Source organism: Mobula hypostoma, chromosome 1 (assembly GCF_963921235.1).
Source record: "Mobula hypostoma chromosome 1, sMobHyp1.1, whole genome shotgun sequence".
NCBI lineage: Eukaryota > Metazoa > Chordata > Chondrichthyes > Myliobatiformes > Myliobatidae > Mobula > Mobula hypostoma.
The window spans coordinates 58,188,644-58,212,773 of NC_086097.1; the positions used below are offsets into that span (position 1 = coordinate 58,188,644).

The 24,130-nt window shown below is 38.9% G+C and overlaps 1 long non-coding RNA gene across 1 annotated transcript in view; it reads left to right on the plus strand.

Annotated features, from left to right (window-relative positions):
- Positions 1–2,505: 2,505 nt before the first annotated feature.
- The window catches only part of LOC134356227 (uncharacterized), a 33,099-nt gene continuing 11,474 nt past the window's right edge, over positions 2,506–24,130 (plus strand). Inside the window, exons 1-2 of the long non-coding RNA XR_010020309.1 lie at positions 2,506–2,596; positions 5,442–5,550. This is a non-coding gene — a long non-coding RNA (uncharacterized LOC134356227). The remainder of the gene's footprint in view (positions 2,597–5,441; positions 5,551–24,130) is intronic.

The window sequence follows — 24,130 nt, forward strand, 5'->3', positions numbered from 1 at the left end:
ATGTTGAGCTGGCTGGACCAGGATTCCTTATCACAATTATCAACCACAATTATTGAGCTTTCTGACATAAAAACCAAACTTCCCTCCTGATTCATCCACTGCAGCCACAGTGCTGGCAACTCCATCCATCAACCTCATCTCTTCCCCTCCCAGCAGCATCCTCTACGCCCACCATTACCAGCTATGCTTTCTTCCCAGAGGTCAATGACCTTCTCCGAGGCGCTAATCCCTGGTGACAGAGTGGAACGTAAATGTGGATGTACATAGTGCTGCTCTATTTCTAAATGACAGTATTACTCTTAGGGTTATGAAGTGCTACTCCAGAAACCTTGGCGACTTGCTGCAGGATGTCTATATGTTGTACGTGTTGGAGCCCATGGTGCGCCAGTGGGGGAAGGTCTGCATTCTCATCTTAATGTGTGAGATACTGAGTCAGCAAATTGGTTATTCTTTGATAATGTCAAGCAACTGAATGTTGAGACTTTGCTCATTATAGGAAGGGTAGAGTACTTCACTGCACTACTGTGTGGTACATGGAGCAAAGATTTTGGAGCTGGGAGGATCTTAGGAAGAGAACTATGAAGTATCTGGCTTCATGTAACACTTCATGTAGCTAGTTAATACGAATTTTTTGTCAAGATATTGGTGGGGACGGGGAACCCTCAACCACTGAATATTGTGGTGGGGTGGGATATGGATGGAGTGATAGAGTGGGTGGTGTTTATTCCTTTTAATTAGGCATTGCCTGGAAATTGTGGAGCATATACAGTATGTTACCTTTTATTTATTAGAGCAAGAAGAAAATCATCCTGGCCTGTGCAAGTAAGCACAGATTGATTGAAATATAAAAATAAATTATTGAAAAATAAAAAAGAATCAATAAAAACTATTAAAAAAATGGAACCAAACACTCTTTAAAATTCCGCATTGGGCATCCTTTTAATGGAGAGGTGGCCATAATGAATCAAAGGTGACTAGGCAAAGACAATATATTTATTATGAAAACTGAGTAGATAGAAACAGTTTTTACAACATTAATGTTTATAAGCAAACTAAATTATTCTAGGTTTATTAATATATTTCTCCATCATTTAACAAGATATTTTCTTGTTCTTTCTCCATTTCCTTGCTGAAGACTTATGTCCAGAAACATTGATAGTTCAATTAGAGTTCATCTTGGTCAACTTTTAAGAAGAATAAGATTGTCAGAAATTACCGTATCCCTGCTCAGACTGAACATACACTTTTAATTCCTTTAGTTTCAATAAAAAATGAAATCAACAATGTACAAAACTGCAAGAGGAAATTGGATAACATGTAGTTTATGAAACAGTCATGTTCAACAGAATTTGCAAATACAAGCTTAATTTTGATGCAATTTGTTCATTTTTTTGACAGTGACTGCACTTCATAACTAATTGAGCTGTGAGGTATTTTGATATATTTTAAACATTACATGAAAAGTACTGTGCAGAAGTCTTAGGCACATGTGTATGGCTAGGGTGCCTAAGACTTTTGCACTGTACTGTATTTGTCAACATGGTGCGGAGAGCAAGTTTGTAAATCTGGCAGGAGCAAAGGATGTTGGGAATGGCGAGGATGAAACGCCACAGGAGGTGTCTGAGACAGGTGGCAGGGAAGCAGTGCCAGGGGCAGGGGGTGGCACAGATGTAAACACCCAGCCCAGAGACACCAGGCAAGGTCATTTGATTCCAAACAATTGGTTTATGGATCATCACAGAATGCCTCTGTTGCTTCTCGCTCCCTCCACCCCCTATCTCCTTTTCCTAACCATGATTCCCCTCTCACTGCTCTTTTCCCACTCTCAGCTCACAAGATGCTATATATATGTGCCTAAGACTTTTGCCCAGTACTGTACTGTTTATTAATGTTGAAGGCAAAATTACAGAATACTGGACAAAGGCAATTTTCTTTATATTTTGTATACTTTTGATTTTTGCATTTAGTGAAGCTTTGTCAAGCTTCGTTTCCATTTCATGAATGATTTCATACGTACAGTCAACTGTGATATCGAAAGGACTATGGGTATCTATCAAGAGCGGTGATCAGTAATGCTGTCAGTGAAACAGGTCGGTGACAATACTTTACAATTCCTGTCATGTTTGATTAGCTGGATACATAACACAATGTTATATTCATGAGTACAACATTTTGCATTGATTAGAAGGGAAATTTAATCAAACATGTTGAAAAATAAATTATTAATCAGAGTCTGTACCTTTTGAACCCTGGGCTGTTTGAATAGACTGATTGGAAACAGCGAAATGATTACACCACAAAGATGCAAAACTTTGTAAAGTATATAAATATTTAATAGATAGATGTTTTCATTTTGATGATATTTTTAAGTAAGTTCGAGAATGTTTTTGGACACTTGCAAATATCAGAAACATTCATCAATATTTGAGCACCTTAGTGGCTTTTGACAACCAGTTCAACCCAGAATTCAGTCTCTTTCCTGGTAGAGCACTCTTGTAGGATTGCCAATCAGCAAGGTCTTCACCTGGCAGGGTCTTGGTCAAAATTATTTTCTGTGTGAAAGCTTATGCAGAGAATCCATGAGTTTTCTAGGAATGTAAGTGGCAGTTACAATGAGATGAGTTGCTTTGTACAAATTCCAGCCTATTGAATAAGCATTGAATAAGGATGTTGAATGACTACACCCCCTTAATTTTATTCAATAATTGATCTGATTGTCTACTTGTTGCATGTGTTTGTTACAGTATACAATATTGATCCCTAACTACAGATTGGAACAAAGGATTAGAGAAATATTAATGTCTTGTTGCTGCTTAAAATAGGAGGAAAGGATATACTACTGAGTAATTACAGGCCAGTTAATTTAATTCCAGTAGTGGATAAATTATCGGGGGAATCAATTCGGAATGGTCAGAAAGTGTATAAGGGCAGGTTGTGATTGGTTAACCTTATCGAAATCTTTGAGGAGGCAACAAAAAGAGTCAACAAAGGTAGTGCATTTGTATGAATTTCAGCAATGTTTTGACAAGGTCCCACTGGCAAGCGAGACAAAAATATAAAGATGTATTGCAGTGAAGGGAAAAATGTAATTGTATTGAAAATTAGCTCAGTTCTGAAACAAGTGATACTGATTTATGAGTGTTTTTATGAACTTGACGAGGCTCAGATCTTCGTCCCTAGATTTTCTTTGCTCATGTTTATGATTTAGGCTTGAATGCAGGGAGCATAATGAAGAGGCTTACAAATTATACAACAAAATAATCCTGTTGTAAGACTCAAAAACAAGAGAAAATCTGTAGATGATGGAATTCTGAGCAACACATACAAAAGGCTGGAGGAACAGCAGGCCAGGCAGCATCTATGGAAAAAAGCAGGACTTCAGTTTTGGCCTGAAATGTTGACTGTTCTCTTTTCCACAGATGCTCCCTTGCATGCTGAGTTCCTCCAGCGTTTTGTGTGTTTTGCTGTTGTAAACCTTTTGCCTTAGGAAGACTTCTGTCAAATCAGAGAAACATGAGGTCAAAGTTTCAGGGAAATGCAACAAGACAAGGTGAAATATGCATTAACTGCCAGGCTTCATGGAGGAGCAGAGGGAGCTTCAGGAGTATGACCACAGATCTTAAAGACAGCAGAGCAGGAATTCTACTCTAATAGGTGAACCAGTGGAAACAAAACAAAGGAGGTGATGCTGGAATTGCATACCCCACTTGTGAGGCTACTGTTTGAGTGTAACATGCAGGTCTGGTCACTGAATAGATGTGCTTGTGTGGGAGAGGGTGAAGAAGATGAAGTTTTATTTTTCTGTATGAAGAATAGGTAACAGAGGATTCTTTTTTCTTTGGTTGGAGGTAGCTGAACTGAGGTGTCTAAAGTTATGGAAGGCCTAGAAAGAGGAAATGGGAATAGGAGGGAGCAACTTCCCTTAGTCACAAGATCAAATCTGGAGGGTGGTGGGTGGATACAAATTTAAAGTGAATGGGAAAAGAAGTAGTGGAGAATTTAGAAAATATTTCCACTTGATGGTATTGGAAAACATTTTAACTCTGTTTTCTAGGTGTTTATTTTAAGTGTTTTTATCGCGTATTGGGTGTTTATTCAGATATTGACTATGCCTTTACTATGCATTAAGTGTCTGTTACTGAGTGCGTGGGATTACTGTGGTATTTGGGACGTAACCATTGAATGAAACCTGTGTACTTTTAACCCCCTCGAGAAAAACGAATGTAACCAAGTAAGAGAGATAAGAGTGATTGATTTATTAGTTAGAGTAAAAAACTTACGGAGGTAGGCTAACCCAGAAGGGCTATAAAGGATGTTGTGTGAAAACGACAAGGGGGCAGTCAGTGACAGACTTACACAGCCTAGTCCACTGTCTGTCTCAGCTTTACTTTGCAAATTAAAGTTTAAACATTTCTTGAAGAATCTTCGGCGCTTCCTTGTCATTTGTGAAACCACGACAATGGGTGGTCTGAAATGTGGTGCTTTCAAGGTTAAAAGGGACAAAAATCCTCATTCCATTAAAAAAGGGGCTAGAAGTGAATTACAGAGTCATGGAGTCATTGCTTAAAGGGGTTCAGATTGGGTAGCTCTTTCTGAACTTGCATGGGGGTGCTGGGCTGAAAAAACCTTCATTGGCTCCATGAATAAAAGTAATCAATCAGGTCTCATTGAAATTTGTTCAATTCAGATCAGTCCGTGCTTAAAGTGTCTCGGTTTTTCGTTTCCTTTCATTATACATCTGCAGCAATTTGCTGGGACAAAACTGGTCCCTGAGAACTCAGACTACATGAGAGCACAGTAGTATGTATCAATGAGCATGAAACTGTCCTGCATCCCTGTGAGTAATCTGAACGTTTGAGGATAGGGAAATGCTTAGCAGGGTGAGACCAACCAAACACCGTTAGTGTCTCCTGTGACACAATTTCACACCGACTTCAGTTGGTAATTTGGAATGAGGAATGAGTGTTCCAGGCAACAACATCATTTCAGGCCTGAAAGGAGAGCAAAATAAATTTGAACTTCCTGATAACTAGTGTTGTTTGGGAGTAAAATCTGTCAGTTGATATGACTCTCTCTAGAGCCTTTGTTCTGAACACATTCATAAAAGATCGGATGTAATCTGTGTCTGTCAGAAGTTCATATGAGTAGCAATGAAATGGTACCTTTCTCTGTTCAGATTTCCTGGTCCCACTAACAAAAGAACGGTGAAAACTGGGCAGATAATTTGCCCACGTGTCTCATGTAAATTGGCTACAAAATATGCATGCATTTTTGACATAACATCAAAATTGCCATAAATTCTGTTCCCCTTCCAAGACAGACATACAATGATAATAATTTTATGAACACCAATAAAACACGAGTCAAGTGTTATAACTTGTTTAACCTGTTTGTCATATATGTTACTATTAAAATTAATTGCATGTATTTATTCTTTACAGGGATTTAACTCAAGTTCAGTGATGCAATATACTGTTTAAATGGCAGCTGCTTATAATCACTTCCATGATTTTTGAGCATGCAGAGAATACATTTCACAAAATATGAAAGGTGAGCGAAACTAGACCTGGTTAACCTGCAGTAAAGTCCCCCCCCCCCCCCGTAAACATGGAGAGCATTTTGTAGTCCTTCTCATTTGGAATCTGACCCATAATTTCCTTTTTCTTGCCTCCCACCCTTCTTAAAGAGTGGAGTGACATTTGCAATTTTCCAGTCCTCTGCAGCCATTCCAAAATCTGGTATCTGTTGAAAGATCATGACTAATTCCTCCACAACCTCTTCGGCTATCTCTTTCAAAGCCCTGGGGTGTAGTCCATCTGGTTAGGTGACTTATCTACCTTCAGCAAATTTCAGCTTCCCAAGCACCTTTTCATTAGTACTAGCAACGACACTCACTTTGCCCCCTGTTATGGCAGTTTTCAACATCTGTTTCCAGGACTACACATCAATAATTTGTAAAGCAAGTTTCAGTCAATGAATTAAGATGCAGATTTGCAGCTTCCCATTACATTGTCTTGCATACTGTTTCACCAAATACAGATTCACAATGTTAATATACTGATGATTATTCTATTTATAGGACATGCTTCAGAAATAAGGTGACATGAAATTGTATCATCGTACTCCCAGTTCCTTTGTATATGTTATTATAACTATAGTTCTTAAATTAAGGATACATTTACTTATGAAAATCTGTATAAAATGAATCTGTTATTCTTCCTATTTTATCAGAAGCTTTTCCTTTTTGAGGTGTACAGACAGCTAAAATGCCACGGTAATATAATTGCAGTATAAATACATTCCACACAGGCAAAACCCATTTGTAATATCCATCAAATCCCATTACAATTACACTTTCTAAATGGGATTTTTTTCCATTTTAGCATTTTATTTGATATTAGCAGAATTGAATATGTATGAGGCATTCATAATCAATGCTTCATATTCAATAAACCATGCATACAAGACTTTCGGGAAAACATAATTGTATCTTATATATTTCCAACAATTAAAAATGTGCCATGTGATTTCCCTGCTATATAATTACCAACAATGCTGGTACTGAGAGTGATAGTTGCATCTTAAATTCTATTTCCATAATAAAAAGGAGATGAACCAGTTCTTCATAATAAAAAGACAAAAGGTGGCAATGGGGGGAATATTTAACACCAGTCACCAACACAAATAAAATGTTAAAAACTAAACTCATCTCTGAAATCAACAATTAGTTTTTAATATTTAAATAAGAGCTGGCAATTTGATTACATCTATTTTAAAGAAAATCAGAATGTTAGAAATATAAGCATAAATCATGTTCCTTAACCACAAGATCTGAATATCATAGCGTATTACTTCAAATGACAAGTTTTTCCTATTGTTACTGCAAGTTTGACCACATGCTTCATATATTATTTGTTAACCACATGATATGCTGGAACATTGATTTTAAAGGAATTGTTAATATGCGGTTGATTGTCAGGAAGAGTCACTTATCTGATTTGGTGTATTGAAGGATTGATTACTCATAGAATGTGTGATATGAACCCTGATTTGTCTCAGAAATCTGCCTGAAGTTTAACCCCAGTCAAAATCCCTAAAATGTTTCTGGCAATATTTTCTACATAATACCAGCTCTATCTATATATTCATAATCACCTTAAATGATCAAATCTGAAACCCACTCAGAATCATGATGGTTGCCTTGATCAACTTACAATTACATTTTCAGAGAAATGATTTAGAAATCCAAATAAGTAATAACATACTGCACGTGCCAAACCTGCAGAATCCCCTTGGGGTGCCAATGCCTCTGCAATGTGCTATGCTATGGTAGACCACCGTTCCTTGTTTATTCCAATCCATCTCACAGTGAATGAGCATATGGCCAAATGTATGTTGCAATGCTCCCTTCTGTTCAGTCTCCAACCTCATGGTCACTGGATGAGTGCTTCACCTACCTCATCTCTGTAAATCAAGCCTCACTGCCAGACTCTCTGATCATTTGTATACTGCCAGGGCATGGCAAGAGGTTTCAAATACCACAAGATCAGTTTCCCTAAAGGATCATTCTTTCAAAGTCGTTTGTCTATTCCTCATGTAATCTATGGCGAGAAGCACAAGTACCAATTAATTCCTCTCCTCAGCACCATTGTAGATGTGATAGCAATTTTCATCTAAGAAGGTAGTAACATGAGAAACAGAAACAGAAACGGTAGGCATTCAGCCTTGTGTCCACACTGCACTTCAATTGGATCATGGCTGGACTTTTATCACTAAAGCACCATATACCTCCAGGGTCCCTTAATATCCGAACAAGTATCAACCTCTGAAATTTAACAGACCTCTTAGGTAGAACGTTCCTAAGATTCAATAAAAGTGAAGCAGTCTCGTGTTGACTCTGTCCCTTATTTGAGACTGTGACCTCTGATTTGAATCATCTCAGTTTTGGGAAATATGGACAGGGTAAGAGGTATTAGAAGTTTGTAATTTTCTATTATTTTACTCCTCCTCCTTCTAATTTCTAAAGAGCATAGGCCCAGTCTATTTAATCCCTTTACAAAAGAAAATCTTCTTTCCAGGAATCATTGCTCTGTCTTTCCCTGGACAGTTTACTAGGTGCTCTCTCACTAGGGTCAATGTAATTTCAGAATTGCACCTTTTTTCTTGCATTCAAGTTCACTTACAGCAAAGACCTGCATACTGCTTGTTTCCCTCCTTGTTTGTTGACATTCAGTGATCACTGAACAAAGACTCTAGATTCCTCTATTTGCCAACTTTTCAATTTTTCTGGCAATTTTCTTCTTTTTCTAAGTTACTGACTTCCTACTTCTTCACACTTTATTCCATGTTCTCATCCACTTAATTACCCTGTCCCTATTAAATTGAAATATTTCTGCATTATCGTCACTACTCGTCCTGTCACTCAACTTTATCAGCAAACCTGGATAGATTACCCTTGCTCCTCTCATCCCAGTCATTAAAGTGATTTGGATGAAGGGAGCAAACACAATAAGATGGACCCTTGACCTCGCAGTCTACTTTAATATCATCGTGCACCTTATTGTTTTTCTGCACACACTTTTTTTGTAACTGTTATACTTCGTTGTACATTGATACTGTTTTACCTCAACGCACTGGGTGTGCAAGTCAAGCTTTTTATTGTATCTCAATAATAAACCAATTGGATTTCCGAAAGGTTTGTGAACAGCTGTGCAGCCAGAGCCAATCCCTGGGGCTCTTCAGTTGCAACTTGTTCCTTCCATTACCAATCTGCAGTCTACTCAATACGTTACCCTGCAATTCCACATCTCTAACCTTGTTTAATGGCCTCATGTGAAACACTTTAAGGATGGACTTCTGAATATCCAAATACATAATGTACATGTCTTCACTACTTATTCTGCCAATTGTAACTTCAAAAGGTTGTTAATGGATATTTCAAATGTATTCCCTTCCGTAAATCCATGTTGATCCTACCTGCTCCATTTATTATGTTCTAAGTGCCTTATTACAACATACTTAAACAGTAGATTCCAAAATTTTCCCCAACTATAGATGTCATGCTAAATGAGTTTTTTCGCTCTCTCCTTTCTTACATAGTTTAGCATTTGCATACTTAAACTGTGCAAATTGTTCCAGAAAACTTGTAACTTTGGAAGATGAGAACCAGTGCAGCTACGATCAGGGAATCACCCCTTTCAGAAACACAAGGGATTCTGCAGATGCTGGAAGTGCAAAGCAACACACACAAAATGCTGGAAGAAGTCAGCATCTATGAAAATGAATTACCAGTCGATGAAAGCTCTCTGCTTCTTTCTCGGAAAAACACCTGACCAGTTCACCTCCGCCACCACCTTCCTTTATCTGGCAGGACTCGTCTTCACCCTCAAAAGTTTCTCTTTCAGCTCCTCACACTTTCTGCAAACGCAAGGGCACCCTTGGACCATGCACATCTGCATGGGCCCCAGCTAATCCTGCAATTTTGTTGGCTACGTGGAACAGTCCTGGTAACATGCTACATTGATGACTGTACTGGTGCTACTTAATGCACCAATGATGAGCTCATTAATTTTGTTAACTTTGCCTCCAACTTCCACTCTATCCTTAAAATGACTTGGTCCATTTCTGACCTTTTGCATGCTTGCAGGGATAAGTACCAGGAGGGTGATGGGTAGGGAGTCCACAATTAATTTCTTGTTCTTGCTGACATTCAATGTGAGGCTATTGTTACAACCCCACTTAATTGCTGATCTATATCATTCATGCATGCCTCTTCAACACCGTCTAAGGTTTTGCCAACAAAATGGTGTCACCAACAAACTTATAGATGGTATTTGAGCCACAGCTGCTGCTTGACCCTTCAGTGGATGTACCATTCAGATCAAAGAAGCCCACTTGATAGGTACCTCACTAATTGCTCTAAACGTACAATCCTGTAGCACTAGCATCATCAGCTGTAGTGTGTACAGTCGACACAGTTGTCAGTACCTCCAGTTGAACCTAGTCTTTTTGTGTGCTTCCCCCTAGCTGTCAGTCTGTGGTTTTGTATTGCCATGTGCTCTTGTTTGTTTTCATGCCCCATGTGCTCTTGTCCCTGCTCCTGCTCTACTCTGGCCCATGTATTACTGAGTACTCCGTCTCTCACCTGTTTCTCATTATTACCTGTATTGCTGCCACCTGTGTCTCATTGTGCTCCACCTATCATCTGCCTGTCTGTTTATTGCTCAGTGTATTTCAGTACTGTGTTTTCACCTGTTTGTTGCCAGATTCTGCCAGGGAATTTTCCTGAGCCCTTCCAGCATTCATATCTGTACTCTGTCCATCTGAATATTGACTCTGCCTCTTTCCCGATTCTTGTTTTTGGATTTCTCTGGATGTTTTGATCTCTGCCTGAACTTTGACACTGACTTTGTTTACACCTCGGGATTTATTACTCAGTTAATATCACTGTGTGCACAGTACTGGGTCTGCGATTGGATCTCTGCTCCAGCGTCCTGATAACAATGCACTATAGTTAGGATGAAATAGGATGAAAGGATGAAATATCTTTATTGTCATTGCATAGTACAATTTGTCATACATCGATACAGTGAAAATGAGTTTGCAACTCTCATACTCAATGCTATAAAACAATAAATAAAATCAAGTAACCAGCCAGTACAAGCAATGTCCAGCAGTACAAAAGCACAACTCAGATGCATGACAGCCACAAAACCAGTATTAAAGTAGCAATATAACAAATTTATGGATGATGCTTGATCGATTGGTTCAGAGCAATTATAGCTCTGGGGAAGAAGCTATTTTTCAGTCTGGAAGTGCGGGCATAGAAAATCTTATAACGTCTGCCAGATGGAAGAAGTTCAAACAGATGATTGCATGGGTGTGTGTTGTACTTACAGATGCTTGTAGCTTTCCTTAGGCAGCGAGAGCTGTTGGTGTCCTCCAGGGCTGGGAGCTGTGTCCCGATGATCTTCTGTGCGTTAGAGACGACCTGCTGAAGTGCTTTCCCATCAGCTGTTGTACAACTGAGATACCACACAGAGATGCAGTATGTTAAGATGCTCTCTGTGGTGCAGCGGTAAAAGGTCACCAGCATCTGTTCAGGTAGACCAGCTTTCTTCAGTGTCCTGAGGAAAAACAAGCATTGCTGTGCTTTCTTAGCTATTATTGTGGTGTTAGTGGACCATGTATTATTCATCTAGGCTACTCTGACAGCATCTTCCAAACCAGTGTTAGTTAAATGTCTGCAATGGACTTCAACTCATTGCAAATCCCTTTAAGGTAGAGGAAAGAACTACAAGAGCACTAGCCAGATTAACGCAGGTTCACATTCACATTAACTAAGAAGAACAAGATTCCTTCGGTATTTTGTTTTCTTTAAATCTTTTCCTTTGTCTCACCAAAGTCCACATTCCATGGACACTGCACTTAGTGGGCACCGTAGTTTCTGCTCAGACATGCTCTGTTTGGCAGAACCCACTGACTTATATCCACATTCCACAAACTCTGACTCCACTGACAGTAACTTCAGTTCACCAATTCTTGCCAGTTACTAATTTAACTGTGTAAGGAACCTCACTGGCACTTATCCTTACTTACTACTGCAAATGAAAACTACTTGATTAGGAAAGTCTGACCGTAAAACTAACAAACAAATAAATACCTTCCTCAACAAAGTCTACACTCTGTGGGTGTTGTACACAGTGGCTGTGTATGCTCTGAATTTTTTTGCAGTGTTTGAAGTTTTAAAATCAAAACAGTTGAACATACACCCAAGTGAGGTGGTTATCTATAAGGATTGCCATAATTTATGTTTATAAATATTGTTGCTTAAAAATGTCTAGTTCATTATTTTTATTTTGGCTGTACCTCTTCCATCCCTTTCCTGAAAAGATGCATTTTTTTTTCTGGTTGCAAATGTGAAGTTTTGTTCTCAAATCTGAGAATAACCATATGCGCAGTGATTCAAAGTGTGTGTATCAAACTCAACAGATGTCTAGCTATCCTGGAAGAGCATTTCAGGATAAGAGAAAAAATATGTTTTAAAATGTAATCTGATAATCAACTGCTTTCTATCAACTATATTTCTTCAGGATTTTTAGAAAAATCATATCATTAAGTGGAAGTAATAGGAAATTGTTTCATTAAAAATTATGTGGCACACATGAAGTATCAAATATCTTAATGCATGTCAACTCCTATTGGATAAAGAGTGAAAACTTTCTACTTGTTGCTTGTGCTATTAAGTACATAATTGTTTGAAAATTTAAAAAATATAATATTTCTGTCCTAGACCAATGAAATTCAATACAAAATTAAAGTTGAAAGTAGAATCCAACAACAACTCTGGAAATGACCAGAGATAGATTTAAGTTAGTGAGGTGTAAAATACAGTATTAGCTTCTGCTGTGTGGGTAGGTTAGATTTTAAAACATCTAATTAGTTTACATATGAATTATAATTTACATATTATCTCAGTCCTTCATTGTTATTGTTTATTAAGGTTGTTCGCTGCTCTACAGAGAGAATTTCAAATAATATTGACTTTTATCAAAACGGCTGTTGAACCTGGACAAGATTCTAAGAGGAATAGACGCCAATGAGCTAGTTTCTAGCTTTTGTGCTATTATATTTAAAATTGATATAATCCTAACGTATGAATTTCAGATCAACTTATAATTTTACGATCAAGAGAAGAGAAGTGATTTAATGTTCTTGACTCATTCATGCTGGTAGCAGAGTCCAGCCTGACTGAGTTTCATTTTTCCATTTTGCTAACCATTAATAGTTGCTATGTTCAAGAAAATATTTTGAACATATTGGCTGGTATTATGTACCTATCTCTATTCTATTACATACTCATATTATATCTACACACAACACTGTAAGAGGCCAGTTCCCATTATAAATGAATGTTTCACTGCATTTAAGGTTATCAGTATTAACAAGTCCTATCTACAATTTGAATACACTTCAGTTGCAATGATCAAGAAACCCCCACTGCTTTAACATTGTTAGAAGTTTAAGAAGATGAAGGATAGACAGGCAAGCAGGCCGTTTGTCCACTTGCATCTTCCTATTTAATAACTGCTACCTTCCAGCACTTATCCCCTGATTGTCTGAACGTTCAAAAGTCAATTGCTCCCTGTCTCAATTAAAATCAGCAACTGAACCTGTACAGCACAATACGCTTGGGTAAAGGATTCTGAAATGTTGCTGCACTCTGTACTCTGCCTTGAGCAGCCAACTCTGAGTTTCAGACACTGATCTCTGGCTAGAGACACTGCAGCCAGGGCAATTACACTGTCAAGTCCCAAAAGAATATTGAACCTGAGATTGCTGGTTATCTATAATTACAGAGTTCACTGTTTCATACTGTGAATAGATCAGGCAGAAGATGAAATGCTGTTTCTCAAGCTTAGGTCAAACTTTGTGGGACAGCAGAAGTGGCCAAGATTAAGGAGGTCTGAGTAGGATGGAGAATTAAAATAACAGGTGTCTGGCAGCTCAGCTTCCCTTCGCTGTTGTGTAAAACAATTACCAATGGAGAGGGCACCACCTTGTAAGCATCAAATTGTTGTAACCACGTTGTAATCACACTAAATTCAGAGACATACAAATGAAATTCTGCCTCATCTTGAAGGAATGAATAGGAACCTTAATCTTGGAAAGGGAAGAGGTAAAAGAGCAAGTGTTCATCTCCTATAGTTGCATGGAACGTGTCATGAGAAGCACAGTACACAGGGGAACTGTCAAGCAAGCAATCCCTTTGGATTGCTGAAGGAGGAAGGCAGTGCTGGAATCATGTTAGAAGTGGGAGAAATAATGCAGAATGATTCTTTGAACTCAGAAGCTGATAGGTTGGAAGATGAAGACAAGCAGCAAAGGAGATCCACATTTACGCTCTTGGTGCAGCAAGAATGAGTGAAAAGTAAATTGTAGGAATGAGAACGTGGTTTGAAACAATTGCTACCAAAGATGCTGCCTGACTGGGTGAGTATTTACTTGGTTTTCTGTCTTTACTCTCAGAGGTCAGTCAGCCTCCAGAGAAGCAAACATTGAAAGGCATGCATTTCAATAGAATTGCAAAATTGTTACAGATGGAATAGCTGCTTGAAAGAAAAGCAAGACCTTGGTAGATGACATTAAAAGTTATTTGAGCAAAGCTGTGAAAAATAACATGTAAATAATGGTAATACTGAACTGCCCACTAAATAGCAAAAGAGTAAGATTGATCATATTAATATCTGTCATATCTGCAGCATTTTTGCTTTTTGAATATTCCGTTCTCAATATGATTCATTCTATTTAAATACATAACGTCATTAAACTGATGACCAAGGTTGCCCTTGTCATGGCTGATTGGCCTTCGTTCATCTGAAACTAAACATTAATGCTCCATTAAGTCATGCAGCCTCCCTCTGGAGCATAATTCCACCACATTATAGCATGGCATCAATCCACCAAGTAACTGATTTGCTCTCTTTAACTGTTCTCAATCCCTTGTGCATACTAGCTCGTGGTTCCTCGTTGCACACATACTGTTTCCTTCTTCACTTGCACAAAGAGGACAGTCTCCCAGTGACCTAAACCTTCCTTTAACCGGCCACTTTTTCTATCCCTGCTGTTTTCAACCTGACCTCATCGTCAGCCCCCAGTATCCAGACAAAGCTCAAAATTCAGGAATAGGATCTAACTTTAATTTTCTGAGTGTTCTGTGGCTTTCTGAGTGGAACTCAGAGTTATTCCAGATTTTGTCCACGTCTTCAAGTTAAATTACAGTATTGGCTGTGCTGATGCAATTTGAAATAGTCAGGGCTGGGAAAGATAAATATGTATTTTGGGGCACAAGAGACCCTTCAGCAGGTTATAATGCAGGTTGAGTGACCTGCCAAAGGATAGTTTCCTCAAAATGAGAAATAAGTCTTTAGAACCCAGGTTTAAAACACAAGACATTTCAGGTCATTATGGGTCTAGATTGTTCTATGTTCATGGTTGTATTTCCGTACTTCATGTTGTTACAAAACAAGAAACAGACATTTTCTGCAGCGATCCCCTTTAGGTAACTCACATTCATCCAAAGCTACAAGAGTGAGTCAGACAATTAATTCCCTGATAGAAAGATTATGGGGATGCTAAAGTTACTGTGAGTACTAGACTCTTTTGTTGGTTCTGGATTCTGGACTGATAACGTCCTTCATCATCCTTTATTCTGTAAGTAAATACAAAACCGAAGTGGAATTGTACTGTATCATATGAGATAGCGAGATAATGAAACGTATGGTTTCTTTTGGAGTCATGCCAGTAAAATAAAACTATACACATTAATCACTGCGATCCAACAAGTTCAACAGCTGAAATTCCTTTTTACATTAGAAAGTGAAACAGTGAGGATATGATGATTATCTGTACTCTTTGAAGGTTTTTTGCTGCCTTGAGGATTAGTGTGCCTTGCTGCACAAGCAGTTTCCAGTATTAAAAATTAATCTCATTGTGACAGATACAATACCTACAGTGTCTATGTATCACCTTTGCAAACACCAAGGCTCTCAGATGGCTAAAGTTCTTTTTTTTTTAATTGGAATTCTGTTTGTTAATTACGGTTAGAAGTTAAAAAAAGGGAAACTTTTGTAATCCAAGTTGTCTTGCTTGATTTTGAAATCTTAGTATCCTACTTACTTGAGGTGAAGATTCCAGTTCATATTAATATTGATATTCAGATATTTTTGATATTCAGGTCTTTTTTAGAAACTGATTTCCTTTAAGGAACATATCAGATTATCTAATCTAGTTAAAGATACCAAGTCCAACTATCTAGTATAATTCAAGCAGGCTATAGATTTCTGCATATTGGATTGTCCTGGATCTTGCTGCTTGAGGTCCTGCCAGCCTACATTTAATTTTTTAAATGTGGTGACCTGAATTAACTGACTCTCTACGCCCTACAAGGTGGAGCAGTGTCTGAGTGGCACATAAAACTGTTTTATTCTGAAACCTAATCTCTGAAAAGATCTGACACCTTCTAATTGATTGCCCACTGATAAAGACAGCAAAGTTTTGGATGTCCTTCATGTTTAGTGACCCATAAAAAGTAGCCCCAAAATGGACTTAAACAACTAAACAAATTATTAGTAAAGTGAAAAGAACTTAAAAACACATTTAAATGTTAACACCTAACTTGGAAAGATTAAAAAAATACAAAGTACTAGGCACTACCAAGTTCAGTACTGATGTTTCTCCACAGTATCAGACGGATGGGGTAGCCAGTGGTACTCCTGCCCTCCCTGGCATAAAGCTGGGGGCTGGGTGTGAAGTGCATCTGGAACTTCCTTCAGTGAGTAACTGCTCTGTCCCAGGGATCCATGGAGTCTCGTGAATTGGCATCTCACACCCCCCACCCCCCAAGCTCGTCACATACTTCCATCTTCCACCACTCGCATGCAGTCAGTCACAGAATGCTCTACACTTGCACTGGCTCCAGCCTTCGTGATTTTAAATGCCTTTATCAGATCTTGTTACAAGGAGAGCAACACCGATTTCTGCAGTATTTCTACATAACCGAAGCCCTTCCTGGAATCATTTTGGTAAATTTCTTCTGACAAAAGATTCATGTTTTACACTGTCTTGTTATTAGACCAGAGAAAAAATATTCAGTCCTGATGAAGGGTCTTGGCCCAAATCATCGACAGTTTACTCTTTTTCATAGATGCTGCCTGGCCTACTGAGTTCCTCCGGCATTTTGTATGTTTTGCTTGGATTTCCAGCATCTGCAGATTTTCTCTTGTTTGAAAAAGTATACACCCTTCTTTAGTAGTTTCCTCTGATCTATACTGTAGATATCTCTGAGTAAAACTTACCAGCTCTCTTAAAATAGTCTAAGTTGTTTCCCAACTACTTTACACACTACCATTTTTTTGGTATCTTTTGTTCCATTTTCTAAGATGTTCTTTGCTACAAAAACCAACCAATCTCACTTATGATACTTTCTTTCTTCTAATTACACAATGCTTAGAACTTAGAACAGTAGAGCACAAAGTTTGTGAAGACTTTTTAACCTGCTCCACAATCAATCTAACCATTCTCTCCCACACAGCCCATACCCCTTCATTTTTCTTTCATCTATGTGCATGAGTGTCTCTTAGGTGTCTCCAGTACATCATCTCCTACCACCACCCCTAGTAACACATTTCCATACATCTACCACTCCCTCTTTTTAAATACCTATCTGTGATAGTTCCTGTAAACCTTCCTCCACTCACTTTAATAGGAAGTCTTCTGGTGTTAGCCATTGATGCCTTGGGAAAAAAGCCGACGGTTGTCCTACCTGTCTATGCTTCACTATGTTATACATCTCTATCAAGACACATCTCACCTTCCATTGCTTCAAAGAGAAAAGCTCCACTTCTCTCAAACTTTTCTCATAAGACATGATCTCTAATCAAGGCAATATCCTGGTAAGTCTCCTCTGCACCCTCTCAAAAATGCCCACATCCTTCTTATAATGAGGTGACCAGAACAAAACACAATGGTCCAAGTGTACTCTAACCACAGTTTTATAAAGCTACAACATTACCTTGAGGCTTTTGAACTCAACCCCTCAACTAATGAAGGCCAACACACCATATGCCTTCTTAACCATTCTATCAACTTGCGTAGTGACTTTAAGATATCCATGGACTTGGAACACAAGATCCCTCTGTTCTTCCACACTGCTAAGAATCATTTTCCTCCACACTTCTTAATTAGATGAGAAGATTCCATTTTTCTTTTACCCTCTCTTTGAAACATCTTCCTGGTTTCTTTCCCTATTAATTTAGCACAGATTTTGAAATCATCCTTATTCTTCAATCAGCTCAAGAGGAAACATTTTGATCCCCGAACCATTATTCAGAATCACTCTTAAAACTGGTTCTTTCTTCCCCCCACCCCCAACCTCCTAAACATAAAAGTATATGTGCCAAGCTTACACAACTTGTTCCATTTTCGTGGGTCTGTCAGCCATCTTCTCAGACTGAAGTAGACACAGAGTTGCGAGAAGTTCAGTGACTTTGCATAAGTAACATTGTACTTAGGACTGACCTTGGCTCTCCAGTTGGAGGCTGGTCAAGGACCTGTGCTATGAGAGATAATTGCTTTCCCATTGTAATATTGCCTTTTTGAGCTTAAGACCAATATCCCACAAATATTTTTAGTGCGTTTTCAATACCTACTCATTAGCTTTTAGCTGTTTTATATGAGGAGACCAAGTTTAACAGCTCACAAAAATGGATCAGAGCTTTATCAGGTGTGAAGATCAGACAGGATCTGTATTTTTTGCCTGCTCAGTGGAGTGCCGTTACCATGGCAACTAATTAAATGGACTTTTTTCAAAAATCACCTGGACACCTCATTAGGAGGCCAACAGTGACTATTAGATAGTCACTATTGAAGCTGCTTGAAATGAGCTGCCCCCATTAAAAGGAGGAGGAACTATATAGCTGAAACAGGTGCTGGCATGAAGGAGAAAACGATGCAAGACAAGTACAGGTGAGCTCTGTATTCATTAGATGGTGCACTGAGGTAGAAAGTAGAAGAATGATCAGGACAGCTTCTGGCCAGGAAGACATCCAAACACAAAGAGAGAAAGAAGTGGATGATATCCCTGAGTTATATCTGTATACAAGCTCCAAGGATGGGAACATAATGATTCTAGAAGTTAAATGAACTTGTGCAACTGACAAAAACCTGTTGATACTGTCACTTAGCAACTGCACTGCTGGCTCCGGGCTCCAATCAATTCTCCAAGAAGTTCTCAGTTGCCTGCAGTTTGTGGCAACCAGGACTTGTACCAGAAGTCTAGCAGGAAGATGATGATGAAGGGTCACCCTCAATAGATTTCAAACATTTTGCAGCTAGACTGGAGGCACCCATGAGGTACCTATCATGTACCATCCTTTGAATTGAACTGTGTCTGGGCTAGGATGGCCTGTTAAGTGTATACATATCCCCACGTCCAGCAATGGGCAAATTACCTTGTGCGTGCTCAGGGGAGATAAAGCCAAGGGAATACCTTAATAGAAAGCTCCCATTGCCCAGTGGGGCATCTTGGTGAAAAATGTGACTACGGCAGTAAACCCTTCTGGAAAATAAAGAGTGGATCCCTGTAGGTGGTCTGACGGCATCCTGTAATCATCCTGGTAGTTTCTGCATTCAGATATTTCCTGATATCTTGACTTAGACTTGCCACTTGAACCAGATATGCCTGGATGAGAGAAAGGGGTTGCATCTGTGCAAAGCCACCAGCTTTGGTAATAATGTTATACACAATTTAGAGACCAAAGTCATCTTGATACTCATAAGCCCCACCCTATGGGCAGCTTTGTTCTGAATTTTACAATACTAATACTCTTTGCCCTTTCACAATTCCTATGTGGGTTGGCAAGTTTACAGATGACACAAAGGTTGGTGGTGTTGTAGATAGTGTAGAGGATTGTCAAAGGTTGCAGAGAGACATTGATAGGATGCAGGGGTGGGCTGAGAAGTGGCAGATGGAGTTCAACCCGGAGAAGTGTGAGGTGGTACACTTTGGAAGGACAAACTCCAAGGCAGAGTACAAAGTAAATGGCAGGATACTTGGTAGTGTGGAGGAGCAGAGGGATCTCGGGGTACATGTCCACAGATCCCTGAAAGTTGCCTCACAGGTGGATAGGGTAGTTAAGAAAGCTTATGGGATGTTAGCTTTCATAAGTCGAGGGATAGAGTTTAAGAGTCGCAATGTAATGATGCAGCTCTATAAAACTCTGGATAGGCCAGACTTGGAGTACTGTGTCCAGTTCTGGTCGCAGCATTGGACCAGATGTGGAAGCGTTGGAAAGGGTACAGAGGAAATTTACCAGGATGCTGCCTACTTTAGAGAGTATGCACTATGATCAGAAATTAAGGGAGCTAGGGCTTTACTCTTTGGAGAGAAGGAGGATGAGAGGAGACATGATAGAGGTGTACAAGATAATAAGAGGAATAGATAGAGTGGATAGCCAGCGCCTCTTCCCCAGGGCACCACTGCTCAATACAGAAGGACATGGCTTTAAGGTAAGGGGTGGGAAGTTCAAGGGGGATATTAGAGGAAGTTTTTTTACTCAGAGAGTGGTTAGTGCGTGGAATGCACTGCCTGAGTCAGTGGTGGAGGCAGATACACTGGTGAAGTTTAAGAGACTACTAGACAGGTATATGGAGGAATTTAAGGTGGGGGGGGTTACATGGGAGGCAGGGTTTGAGGGCCGGCACAACATTGTGGGCCGAAGGGCCTAAACTGTGCTGTACTATTCTATGTTCTATGTTGTCGCCTTTAAGAAAGTAATCTGATTTTTCTTCACCATTTAGTGTATGCTGCCAATAATTTGTGCATTAATGATTTTATCTCATTGGCCACCATGCAGAACCTGTTAATTCATATTTAATGCTTGCCCTGGTGAATCATCTTTTGATTACAGGCATTTGAACTTGTGTTCACTTTGAATGAAAACAAACATTTTCGGTCGGATCGTATCATTAAACATTCTATCTGCATTTTCTTTCCATTAGTTCAATCGTTTACAAGTTAACTAATATTTTTACTGCAGATTGATTTTGTAGGTGGATGATTTTACCAAATGCTAGGGCAGGAATGTTCCATTGATTCTATTTCTATTCATGACTGTGAATTTTAATTTTCAGATACAATCTAATTTTCTGTTATGCTACTTCGTGGTTGACAATCTTTGTTATTTTGCATTTCAGTTTGTGAGTAAGATCAGCAAATCAGTACTGACTGGTGAGAAGGTTGTGGGTGGGCCAACAGGGACCGAGGTTGTGGCACTGAGTTTCACACTTGCATGTACAACTCATCTTACCAGCTAACAAAAGCCCAGCTTATCAATATGAATGTTTTTGAGTTTGCTTCCCAGAGGTGTTTATACCACTGATGTTTAACCCCTACTGGATGATATGGCATCAGTATTGCCATTGTAGGGTAGGCAAGTTACAGATTTGCTCCACGATAGTAAATGAGGGAATGCTTGAGAAAGAACTTATGACTTGATTAAATAGCAAGTATAAACAGGAATCAAAAGTAGGGAAAAAAAGCCATTCATTTCTTGCTGGCCTGACAGACTCGATTGCTGCTGAGAAGCGTAATTTTTGTGCCATTGTAGCTCTTGAAATCTGAGCATTATTTACTAAAGATTTCCAAGCTTTAACATTTCAATTAGATTTCCTTTGGTTTGTTGAACAGGGTATAATTTATTTATTTTCATATCCTGGGTTACAGATAATTTATAGTACTGCTGCTTTGAAGTCATTGAATTGTTTTTGCCATTAAAGTGACTTGGCTGTTTTGGCTTGTTATTACAGATCTTCATATTTACTCTCTTCAAATGTTTGGATCTTTCAGCAATGTATACCTTGGATGCTGCAAGTAGTTCTAGCCCACTGCCTGGTGTGTAAACTTATTGGGAACATATTCCTTGAATGTTGAGTGTTCTGTCTTATACTGATCCTTTTCAGCTCCTGTGCACTATTTACAATTAGTTTCTTTTGTTTTCTATCTTTTCTTTAGTTCACATTATGTGAAATTTGTCCAATGTCCTTGTTTTTTTTTGCCAAGCAACGGCATCTTTAGCTGATTATATTGCATATCCCCTTTATTACTGTATTTGTTCATCATATAGTTACCTAAAATCTGTCTGGATAAGTTCAATGTTGGAATGTAAGCAAATCACCTCACTAATCCCTGTGTGTTCATATGTGGGCATAGTTTTTTGAAAAGTTGTTTGCAATACCAGGATGTTGCCACAAAGGGGTGCCCTTGTGCTTTGCTAGTCTTCTGTTTTTAATAGACTGGATCACATGGACCTTCCCCATGCATTTGCTGTGCTGCATGGTTGGTGTTCTTGGTTCTGATAATGTGATTTCTACAAATTGATAGCTGGCAAATTACTCAGTCCAAAAATGCACATAAATTTAATCTTAACGCACAATTAGAAAGGAAACACTGCAGAGTTAATGACTGTTTGTCCAATAGCTAATTTAGCTCTCACTCATTAGTTCACACAGGAACACTTCCAAAGTAAATGGCTGAACAATGCCATCACTGCCTATTAATACAATTGTCTAAAGCAGGAGAAATGGATAAATAGAAAAAAAATATTAAATTTAATCATTCTTCAGCTTGTCTCATTTGCCTCACACCCGCTTTGGAACATGTATTTTAAACTGACACGTAACTACAGAGTTGTGCCAGTGTTGGACAAGCATTACTTAGCTTCCACCCCATTTCTGAGTTGGCTAAGATGTTTAGCAAAGAAGTATGAACCAAAAGAAAACGCGATGAAATTATCTAAATGCTGAACCATTTGCCGTGAGCTAATTTTTTTTAAAATAGTGTAATTTAACATTTTGGTACATGTAAAGTAGTGAATGACATTGTCTGCAAGAGTCAGACTTGGGCATGCTCTGGAAGAAAGGGGTGAACTGAAGATGGCAGTAGTGTTGATTGAATTGCAAACATTCCAGATGTTCTTATTGAAGCTCAGTCAACTCAATGTCGGTCATCTCGTCCTGACATTGTGCTGGACTGCTAGAGTTGGGCAGGAATAAACAACCATATAGACAGAGTTGTTGGAATACATGGTGGTTGCCACTTGGAGAGGATCCATTAGTAGCATTGAACTGATCTCATCCACTCTAGAGGACATCAAATTGGGGTTTCATTGAAAAGAAGGCACACCCAAGAGAAGTGTTTGGAAATGGTGCAGGAAATTTAGATTAATGCACCAGAAATTTCAGTGCACTTGTAAAATAGCAGCATACTGTGAAAGAAACACAGGAATCATTACCCAACTTTTTAATGTTGCGTTTTTGGATGGCAACAATCCAAGCAGTGAAGATCTTGTATAGTTTGTAATTCAGCAACTTTACTGCCCAAGTCCAAGGCACGACCTCTATATTGGAAAAATAAATAAAACTTCCTAGAATCTTCATCCAGACTTTAAAACAGCATTTCTTTAAAGGTCAATAAGATCTCTAGCAATTGGATGTTTTCAGAAGAAGGATCAGATAATTGAAGATTAAATATAACATACAATTTTAAAAAGTGATTCAAATTTGGAATGTCTTGAGTAAATAGGAAAAAATCTACAAAATGAAAGATAATGGCATACTCCCACATGACAGCAGTGGTGGTCATTGAACTGTTTGTATTGGAAATACAACTCACTTCAAAAGTAACTTTTTGGCTATAATGTGCTTTAAGGAGACCTAAGCTTATTTACAGACGACAGTGCACATGTGCCAGCTGAAGTCCATTTGGTCTGGTTGCTCGTCATTGTCAAACCATCTCTTGATGCACATCTGGTTTATAAAGAAAGGGCATCTGGCAGGTTCACAGCGCCAAAGGATTATTGACTCTGCTCTAAAAACAACTTTCTGTCACCTTTCCAAATTGTTTTCCAGAAACTTCTAACTAGAACATTTAACACATTTGCATATAGTAAGGCCAGAGTGAGGATTTCCAGCTGGTATATTTGTATAACTACTCACCATATTGTATCACCTCAGTGGGCATCAAATACACAAAGCTGAGCTAGAAACAGCCAATGTCACTTTCACTGGGGTTAATATCGTTATGCAATGCAAGTCTGAGCTTGTAAATATAGATGCTAAACACAAGAGATTCTGCGGGTGCTTAAATCTAGAGTAACACACACACACAATTCTGGCGGGTCAGGCAGCATCGATAGAAAGAAATGCACAATTGATGTTTCGGGCCAAGGCCCTTCATCGAGGCTGGAAAGAAAGAGGGAAAAAGCCAGAGTAAGAAGGAGTACAAGCTAGAAGGTGATAGGTGAAGATGTGAGGGGGAAGATAGATGAATGGTGAGGAGGATGAGTGAGAAGGTGGGAGGTGATAGGACTGAAAAGGTAAGAAATAGAAAAGGTAAAGGACTGAAGAAGAAAGAATCTGATAGGAGAGGAGGGTGAATCATGGGAACAAGGGAAGGAGAAGGGACACCAGGGGGAAGTTATCTGCAGGTAAGGAAAAAAGAAGAGGTGAGAGGGGAGCCAGAATGGGGAGCAGGGAATGGAAAAAGAGAGAAGGGGTAGGGGTAAGAAATTAC